Here is a 10,428-nt window from a genome sequence, read left to right on the forward strand (position 1 = left end):
TCGAAATTTTGGATTGACTTAGTCAAAAATTTTTAAAATTTAGTTGTTTCTTGTTAGTCAAGTCAAAATTTCAATTTAAAAATTCTATCTTTTCAAATCTTTTTCAAAATCAAATCTTTTTCTTTTTTTTTTGATATTTTCGAATTCTTTCTTAAAATTTTTCAAAATCTTTTTCATTTTTCTTTTAATATTTTCAAAAATCTTTAAACAAATTTTCAAAATCTTTTTCTTAATTTTATCTCATAATTTTCAAAATTATTGCTAACAATTGATGTTTTGATTCAAAAATTTCAAGTTTGTTACTTTCTTGTTAAGAAAGGTTCAATCTTTAAATTCTAGAATCTTATCTTTTAGTTTCTTGTTAGTCAAGTCATCAACTTTAATTTCAAAAATCAAATCTTTTTAATTTCCTTTTCAAATCTTTTTCAAGATAAATGTCAATCATATCTTTTCAAAATTTAATTTCAAAATCTTTTTCTAACTTCTTATCTTTTCAAAATTTATTTTCAAATCTTTTTCAATTAACTACTTGACTTTTTGTTTGATTTTAAAAGTTTACTATTTCTTATCTTTTTCAAAACCACCCAACTACTATTCTCTCTCTCTAATTTTCGAAAACTAACTAACAAATTTTTCAAAAATCTTTTTAATTAATTAATTTATTTTTCACTTTGCTTTTATTTCTTTTCTTAAATTTCGAATTCTAACTTATAATTAAAAATAAAAAAAACATATTTTTCTTTTCTTTTAATTAATATTCGAATACACTCTCTCTCTCTCTCTCTCATCTTTTTCTATTTATTTTATTTAATTACTAACAATTATCTTCTACTCATAATTCGAACCCCCTCCCTCTCTCTGTGTTCGAATTCTTCTTATTCTCTCTCTACCTCATTCTTCTATTCTTCTCTTCTTCTACTCACATAAAAGAATTCTATACTGTGACATAGAGGATTCCTCTTCTTTTTCTGTTCTCTTCTTTTTCAGATGAGCAAGAACAAGGATAAAGACATTCTTGTTGAAGCTGATCCTGAACCTAAAGGACTCTGAAGAGGAAGCTAAGAGATGCTAAAGCACTACACTCTGGAAAGGACCTTACAGAAATTTTCGAAAAAGAAGAAGACATGGCAGCCGAACACAATAACAATGGTGGAGATGCAAGGAAGATGCTTGGTGACTTTACTGCACCATCTTCTGACTTCTATGGAAGAAGCATCTCAATTCCTGCAATTGGAGCAAACAACTTTGAGCTTAAGCCTCAATTAGTTTCTCTAATGCAGCAGAATTGCAAGTTTTATAGACTTCCATTGGAAGATCCTCATCAATTCTTAGCTGAATTCTTGCAAATCTGTAACACTGTTAAGACCAATGGGGTTGATCCCGAGGTCTACAGACTTATGCTTTTCTCCTTTTCTGTAAGAGACAGAGTTAGGACATGGTTGGACTCACAACCTAAAAAAAGCCTGAAAACTCTTGGAAAAAGTTTGTCAATGCTTTCTTGGCCAAATTCTTTCCACCTCAAAAGATGAGCAAGCTTAGAGTGGAAGTCTAAACCTTCAGACAGAAAGAAGGTGAATCCCTCTATGAAGCTTGGGAAAGATACAAGCAATTGATCAAAAGGTGTCCTTCTAACATGCTTTCAGAATGGAGCATCTTAGGTATATTCTATGATGGTCTGTCTGAATTGTCCAAGATGTTATTAGACCACTCTGCTGGTGGATCTCTTCATCTGAAGAAAACACCTGCAGAAGTCCAGGAACTCATTGAAATGGTTGCAAATAACCAATTCATGTACATTTCTGAAAGAAATCCTGTGAATAATGGAATGACTCAGAAGAAAGGAGTTCTTGAAGTTGATACTCTGAATGCCATATTGGCTCAGAACAAAATATTGACTCAGTAAGTCAATATGATTTCTCAGAGTCTGACTGGATTGCAAGCTGCATCCGGCAGTACTAAAGAAGCCTCCTCTGAAGGAGAAGCTTATGACCCTGAGAATCCTGCAATGGAAGAGGTGAATTACATGGGAGAATCCTATGGAAACACCTATAATCCTTCATGGTGAAATCATCCAAATTTCTCATGGAAGGATCAACAGAAGCCTCAATAAGGCTTCAATAATAATAATGGTGGGGGAATTCGGTTTGACAATAGCAAACCTTTTCCATCATCATCTCAGCAACAGACAGAGAATTCTAGGCAGAGCCTCTTTGACTTAGCAACCATAGTCTCTGATCTAACTAAAACCACTCATAGTTTCATTACTGAAACAAAGTCCTCCATTAGAAATCTGGAGGCACAAGTGGGTCAGCTGAGTAAAAGAATTACTGAAACTCCTCCTAGTACTCTCCCAAGCAATATAGAAGAGAACCCAAAGAGAGAGTGCAAGGCCATCAATATATCCAAAGTGACTGAACCTATAGAGGAGGAGCAGGCAGTGATTTCCAGTGAGGAAGACCTCAATGGACGTCCACTGACCACTAAGAAGCTCCCTAATGAGGACTACCTTGTGTTTAAAACTCAAGGATATTCTTCTGTAACCATGGAGAGGAAGCATGAAAACCTTCTCTCATTACAGAGTCAAGCAGAGCCCCACGTTCAAACTCTAAGTTTGGTGTTGGGAGGACACCATCATGCTCTGAATATCTGTGAAGCTCTCTAAGAGCTCACTGTCAAGCTATTGGCATTAAAGAAGCGCTTATTGGGAGGCAACCCAATATTATTTAATTATACTTATTTTTATAGACATTTGTTTTCCATTGCCATTTTATGTTTTCTTTAGGTTGATGATCATGTGGCGTCATAAAAACAGCTGCAGAATTAAAGCAGAATAAAAAATAGCATCAAAAACAGCAGACCCTGGAGGACAGGCTTACTGGCGTTTAAACGCCAGTAAGGATAGCAGAATGGGTGTTTAACGCCCATGCAGGTAGCATTCTGAACGTTAAACGGTAGAATGGGTAGCATTCTGGGCGTTCAGAAAAAGCCCAGTAAAGAAGGATTCCTGGCGTTTAATGCTAGCTAGGGTATCTGGCTGGGCGTTAAACGCCCAAAAAGACAGTCAAGTGGGCGTTAAACACCAGAATGGATAGCATTCTGGGTGTTTAATGCCAGGATGACACAAGGGAGGTAATTTTATTTCTAATTCGATTTTTTTTTCAATTTTTCATGTTTAATTCATAATTTTTTGCATCAAACATATTTTAAACGTTCATCTTTCAATTTCTATTTTCAAAAATTAATAATCTTTCAAATTCTTTTTAATTCTTTTTCAATTCTTTTCAAACCCTTCTAAAACATTTTCAAAACTTACATATCTTTTCAAATTCTTTTCAACTCTTTTTAAATTTTCTTGCATACAATAATAAGTTTTCAAAATTAATTGCATATTCTTCTTCTACTCCCTTCTATCCTATTTTGCTCGAGGATGAGCAAACCTTCTAAGTTTGGTGTGGAAAAAGCTTTGCTTTTTGTTTTTCCATAACCATTAATAGCACTTAAGGCCGGAGAAACCTCTAGGAAGAGGAAAGGGAAGGCAGTTGCTTCCAACTCCGAGTCATGGGAGATGGAGAGATTCATCTCAAAAGCCCATCACTAGAAAGAGGATGGAGCAAACAAGAGAGCCCATTCATGGACCTCAAAAAGAGCCATGAGGAAAGAGAAACAAAGGCAAGGAAGAGATATTGAGGAGCTCAAGCACTCCATAGGATCTTCAAGAGGAAGAACTAGCCACCGTCACTAAGGTGGACCCGTTCTTTAATTTTCTTGTTCTCATTTTTCTGTTTTTCGTTTCCATGCTTTATGTTTTGTCTATGTTTGTGTCTTCATTACATGATCATTAGTGTTTAGTGTCTATGTCTTAAAGTTATGAATGATTCCATGAATCCCTCACCTTTCTTAAATAAAAAAATATTTTATTTGCAAAAGAACAAGAAGTGCATAATTTCGAAAATTATCTTGAAATTAGCTTAATTATTTTGATGTGGTGGCAATACTTTTTGTTTTCTGAATGAATGCTTGAACAGTGCATATTTTTTATAGTGAAGTTTATGAATGTTAAAATTGTTGGCTCTTGAAAGAATAATGAAAAAAGAGAAATGTTATTGATAATCTGAAAAATCATAAAATTGATTCTTGAAGCAAGAAAAAGCAGTGAAAAACACAAAGCTTGCAAAAAAATGGCAAAAAATAAAGAAAAAGAAAGAAAAAGAAAAAGCAAGTAGAAAAAGCCAATAACCCTTTAAACTAAAAGGCAAGGGTAAAAAGGATCCAAGGCTTTGAGCATTAATGAATAGGAGGGCCCAAAAGAATAAAATCCTGGCCTAAGCGGCTAAATCAAGCTGTCCCTAACCATGTGCTTGTGGCGTGAAGGTGTCAAGTGAAAAGCTTGAGACTGAGCGGTTAAAGTCGTGGTCCAAAGCAAAAAGAGTGTGCTTAAGAACTCTAGGCACCTCTAACTGGGGACTCTAGCAAAGCTGAGTCACAATCTGAAAAGGTTCACCTAGTTATGTGTCTGTGGCATTTATATATCCGATGGTAATACTAGAAAACAAAATGCTTAAGGTCACGGCCAAGACTCATAAAGTAGCTGTGTTCAAGAATCAATATACTGAACTAGGAGAATCAATAACACTATTTGAATTCTGAGTTCCTATGGATGCCAATCATTCTGAACTTCAAAGGATAAAGTGAGATGCCAAAACTATTCAGAAGCAAGAAGCTACTAGCCCCGCTCATCTAATTGAGACTAATCTTCACTATTATTTTTGAAACTTATTGTATATTCTCTTCTTTTTATCCTATTTTGTTTTTGATTGCTTGGGGACAAGCGACAATTTAAGTTTGGTGTTGTGATGAGCGGATAATATATACCCTTTTTGGCATTATTTTTACATAGTTTTTAGTATGTTTTAGTTACTTTTTATTATATTTTTATTAGTTTTTAAGCAAAAATTATATTTCTAGACTTTACTATGAGTTTGTGTGTTTTTCTGTGATTTCAGGTATTTTCTGGCTGAAATTGAGGGACCTGAGCAAAAATCTGATTCAGAGGCTGAGAAAGGACTGCAGATGCTGTTGGATTCTGACCCTCCTGCACTCAAAGTGGATTGTCTGGAGCGACAGAAGCCCAATTGGCACGCTCTCAATTGCGTTAGAAGTTAGACATCTTGGGCTTTCCAGCAATATATAATAGCCTATACTTTGCTTGAGATTTGATAGCCCAAACTGAAGTTCAAACGCCCACCAGAGATTTATGGCGTAAAACGCCCAAACTGGAACCCAAGCTGGCGTTTAACTCCAAGAATGGCCTATGCACATGAAAGCTTCAATGCTCAGCCCAAGCACACACCAAGTGGGCCCCAGAAGTGGATTTCTGCACTTAGTTACTTATTTTCTGTAAACCCTAGTAACTGGTTTAGTATAAAAAGCACTTTTTACTGTTGTATTCACATCTATGGACATTTAGTCCTTAGACCATGAAGGCTGGCCTCACGGCCATGCCTAGACCTTTTTCACTTATGTATTTTCTACGGTGGAGTTTCTACACCCCATAGATTAAGGTGTGGAGCTCTGCTGTTCTTCATGAATTAATGCAAGTACTATTGTTTTTCTTTCAATTCACGCCTACTTCTTCTCCAAGATATACTCTTGTACTTAATTCAGTTAAGTCAGAATGAAGGGGTGACCCGTGACAATCACCCACTATCTTCATTACTCGCTTAGCCAAGATCCGCGTGCCTGACAACCACAAGCGGTCTACATGATGTTCAACGTAGTCATTGGACGACAGCCGGAGTATATTCTCTTGGATTTCTAATCAACGATTCACATCGTCTCTCTTGACAACAGAGCATCTGAATATGAGATTAGAACCTTCGTGGTATAGGCTAGAACCATTGGCAGTATTCCTGGGATCCGGAAAGTCTAAACCTTGTCTGTGGTATTCCGAGTAGGATCTGGGGATGACTGTGACGAGCTTCAAACTTGCGAATGTTGGGCGCAGTGACAGTGTGCAAAAGGATAGAGAGATCCTATTCCGACGCTAGCAGGAACCGACAGATGATTAGCCGTGCGGTGGCTGTACATGGTATTTTTCATCCGAGACGAGAAATCCGACAGTTGATTAACCGTACAGAGATCGTACCTGGTATTTTTCATCCGAGAGGATCATACAGCTTGCCATGGAAGGGAGCACGCATGATTGGAAGAAGACAGTAGGAAAGCAGAGGTTCAAAAGCAACAAAGCATCTCCAAACGCTTATCTGAAATTCCCACCAATGAATTACATAAATATCTTTATCTTATCTTATGTTTTATTTATCTTTTAATTATCAAAACCTCATAAACATTTGAATCCGCCTAACTAAGATTTACAAGATGATCATAGCTTGCTTCAAGCCGACGATCTCCGTGGGATCGACCCTTACTCATGTAAGATATTACTTGGACGACCCAATGCACTTGCTGGTTAGTTGTGCAGAGTTGTGAAAAGTGTGAATCACAATTTTGTGCACCAGTAATAAATCAAAGGTAGTAAGGCGCCACGACCTCTAAAAACAAAAATACGTGCATAGATATATATGAAGAATAGTTTAACTAGGAGCTTTGAAAGAAAAGTTGAACAAAGTAAAAACGAAAACGTGTCACACTAAAAAAGCATTAAGATAGAAGGCTTACGCAGAAAACCAAAGAGACAGGTATATATATAGAGAATTCCAATATAAAGATACATAATCAAGCTCTAGACTCGACCTGCGAAGCAAAGGCCGGCTAGAATATATACACATATACAATCCAAAAACAAACAAAAAGATAAAATACGAATCCTGATTTTCCGAGTCAGCCTCTAAGAGGGAAGACACAAGTTTTAATAAAACAGTGGAGAATATACATAAATATAAAAGCTAAGTACATAATATAAAATCTCCAAAAGTATATCTTTGCTTCTGAAAGACTCTCCAGCATGCTCGACAAGGTACCTCACGTCCTACATCTGAAAAACAACAACTACGTATGGAATGAGAACTGGAGGTTCTCAGTATGGTAACAGTGTCAAAATAATCAAGATATAATGCTCTAGGAAGCCGAAGGCAATCCTAAACTTCTACAATCCAGATCAAAGCCTAGAGTTCTCACTAACCTAAAAAGTGGTAATTCTACCTAGGGATTCTAATATATCTCTTCAACTCCGGTTCTCTACAAACCTCCAATCACCAGTTTGGAACAACCCTCAGCATCACCTCTACCAGCATGAGATATCTCTCAAAGCAGACACATACAAGACATACAAGTAATACACAGTTAAGGAAACAGAAAAATCATTTAAGTCACGTAGCATATACAGACAGATAATCAGATAGGCAAGCCAAAATACAATATGCATACTCAAACAAATCATACAAATGCATATGATGCATGTTTGTCCTATGGCCGATGAGTTTCATCTGTCGGCTATCCAGCCAACCTGACATGTCTGGTAGCGAACCCTGAACAGTCCCTGCAGCGTGTATTCTCAAAAGCATATGCATATATAATTATTCAATCATTCATCGCGCAGGCAGGGTAAAAGGAATCTCAATCTGGAGCAGTGGGGGCGAGCCAGTGCATTTACCCAAGGAGACGTAGATGAATTGAAGTTACCAACCTAGAGCAAATGGGGCAGACCACACCCTTGCATATACCCAAGGAGCTTAAACCATCTCAACCCGGAGTAAGTGGGGCGAACCATACCCTTGCATCTACCCGAGGAGCCTCAACCAACTAACCTGGAGCAAGTGGGATAAAACTACAATCCTTGCGTCTATCCAGGAGGAACAAAGGAGGGGATCTTAACCTCTCACTATCTCAGTGGAGGCAATTTTACAATACCAGGAGGAACAAAGAAGGGGATCCTCACCTTCCACCAACTCTCTGGGGTTGCACTTTCAAGAAAGAGTACTCAAGATGAAACAGTCACATTTATAATCAAATCATGCCCAATTTTGTATTTAGAATTAACACATAGTTCTTCAAACTTAACTCCACTATACTTCGATATATTCTCTTTAATCCACTCAATACACTCTAGTTAATGTAACCACAATGCCTTACAGTGTGATAAACCACTATTTTATGGTTTATCTTGTGCTAAATTGAGTGAATTTTATTAATTATTTGCACACTTATTCATACAAACTTCATAGTTTTACAAATCCTTCCTAATTTTGTTCCATGATTGAAAACTAGCTTTCTAAGCCTTTAAATTGTTAATTTTTAATTCTCCTTTATTACCATTCGATGCCGTGATGTGTTTGTGAAGTATTTTCAGGTTTACAGGGCATGAATGGCTTAAAGGATGAAGAGGAGGCATGTCAAAGTGGAAGGAACACAAGAAACTAAAGAGATTTCAAGCGACAAGCGACGCGCACGCATGGCCGACGCGTGCGCGTGAATTGGTGCATCTTACAGCGACGCGTACGCATAACTGACGCGTACACGTGACAAGCGCAGAAGTCCAGCGATGCGTATGCGTGGCGGAAGCGTACGCGTGACAGAGCGTCACGTGCTGCACTTATCAGAACTCACTGTGGGCAATTTCTGGGCTGATTTGGACCCATTTTCAAGCCCAAAAATGAAGACTAGAGGCAGTGATGTAGCTGAGATTGAACACACTTCCACTTTCATTTTAGTTTTAGTTTAGTTTTTGAATTTTAGAGAGAAAAATACTATTTCTCCTAGGGTTCTCAGCGTTCTTAGTTTTGGCTTCAGTTTGGATCTTGAGAGAGCTGCTACTACCTTCAAGTGGAGTTATTATCGTTATAATTTGCCTTTCTATTACTTCTACTCCTTTATTTTCCATTTAGTTGCCCTGTGTTCATATTTGGATATTGTTATTTTTGAACTCTATTAATGCAATGAATTATTTTTATATTCAATTCTATTACTTGTTTAATTTCTTTTAATTTATTATCATTGCCAAATTTGATTTTGTTAATTTATTTTAATTACCATGTCTCCTATCTACTCCTTTTACATGTCTGTGAAAATGGCATTCATGTTAATGGAGTAGTGCTCCCAACTTGGCTTAGGAGTTGATTAATTGGAAACCCTTGAGTTGTAATACTCAAGTGTAATATGTAATTGAGAATTGCTGGCTAACTTAATTTTCACTGACTCTAGTCCTTCCCTAGGAAGTGACTAGGACTTGTGAATCAGAGTTACTGCTACCCACTTAACCTTCCTTTGTAACTGCAAGAGGATAACTGAGTGGAAGCAATAAACCCTTACTATTGCACTTGGGGAAAGACAACAAGGATAGAAATTTCAATTATCTCTCCTAACCAAGATATCTTTTTTTCAAATACATAACATCTCTTGCTATTGTTCGCTGCTTTAATTTCTCGCTATTTATTCTTCCGTTCTCCACTTCAAAAATTACTCAGAAAATTTCTAACCAATAAATTGTACCTTGTGTCAACTCTTTGGAAAATGACCTGGGAATTCTATTCCCAGTTATTTAATTTTAATTGTGATATAAATTAAATTGATAGTGGGAATTTCGTCGGATAAGACTGTACTGACAACGGTATTTTTATTAGAAATTCTTAACCAGAATTTTACCACCCATCACAGTGCTAAGTCACTGACTCTAAATTCATAACAGAAACTACCGCTTTTCTTTTACGTTGTACCCTCTCGCTCGTCCCAAGGCCTAAACACCAGCTATCGTACCTTAAACAGGTGTTACAGAGGTTTGAAAAGCTAGAGGAATGGTAGAAGACTAAAAAATTGCACTTTTCAGCAAAACAAGGGTCATGCGTATGCAAGCCACCTACCGCGTACGCATGCATTGTCCGCATACGCGAATATTTTGGGCAGAGGAAGGATTCCGCGTACGCATGCATATTTTCGCGTACGCATGAGTGTAAAAGTAAAAATATCGTGCACACAGCCATTGTTCGCGTACGCAAGTGTGTGGACAGATCCCGGTACTCGCTGTAACACCCTTACAATCAGAATGTCATGCTTCCAGCTGTGCCACTCTGATAGCAAGAAGTATTACGATGACTTCATATACTTAATAATAAAATAGGAGCCTTTGACTCGAAATCTTGTCACTGTTTTCATTAAAAAACCAGAAAAATACTTTTTCTTGAAAACAAACAAGCATCTACATATATACAAAACTTACTCAAGCAACTTACAAATATTATAATCATACAAATCATACAACTCCTTACCCTCTTACGAAATTATAATGACAAAGGTGAGGGAAAAACTATGACTAATAGATATACAAACAGAAACAGTACAACTATGCACTTAGCAAAAACTTCACCAGCTTCCTCGTCCATCCTAAAAAGAGAAGTCTGTAGGGGTGAGAACATCGTCCTCGCTGGTTCTCCGTAGAGGGTTTTTAAGAATTGTCATAAGAAGATATTTTAAATT

The 10,428-nt window shown here is 36.9% G+C and overlaps 1 non-coding gene across 1 annotated transcript; it reads right to left on the minus strand.

Annotated features, from left to right (window-relative positions):
- Positions 1–1,531: 1,531 nt before the first annotated feature.
- Positions 1,532–1,639, minus strand: LOC112782056 (small nucleolar RNA R71). Its single transcript, XR_003192798.1, has one exon. It is a non-coding gene; the product is annotated as a small nucleolar RNA R71 (small nucleolar RNA).
- Between the last annotated feature and the right edge of the window lie 8,789 nt (positions 1,640–10,428).

This window comes from Arachis hypogaea, chromosome 19 (assembly GCF_003086295.3).
Source record: "Arachis hypogaea cultivar Tifrunner chromosome 19, arahy.Tifrunner.gnm2.J5K5, whole genome shotgun sequence".
Taxonomy (NCBI): Eukaryota; Viridiplantae; Streptophyta; class Magnoliopsida; order Fabales; family Fabaceae; genus Arachis; species Arachis hypogaea.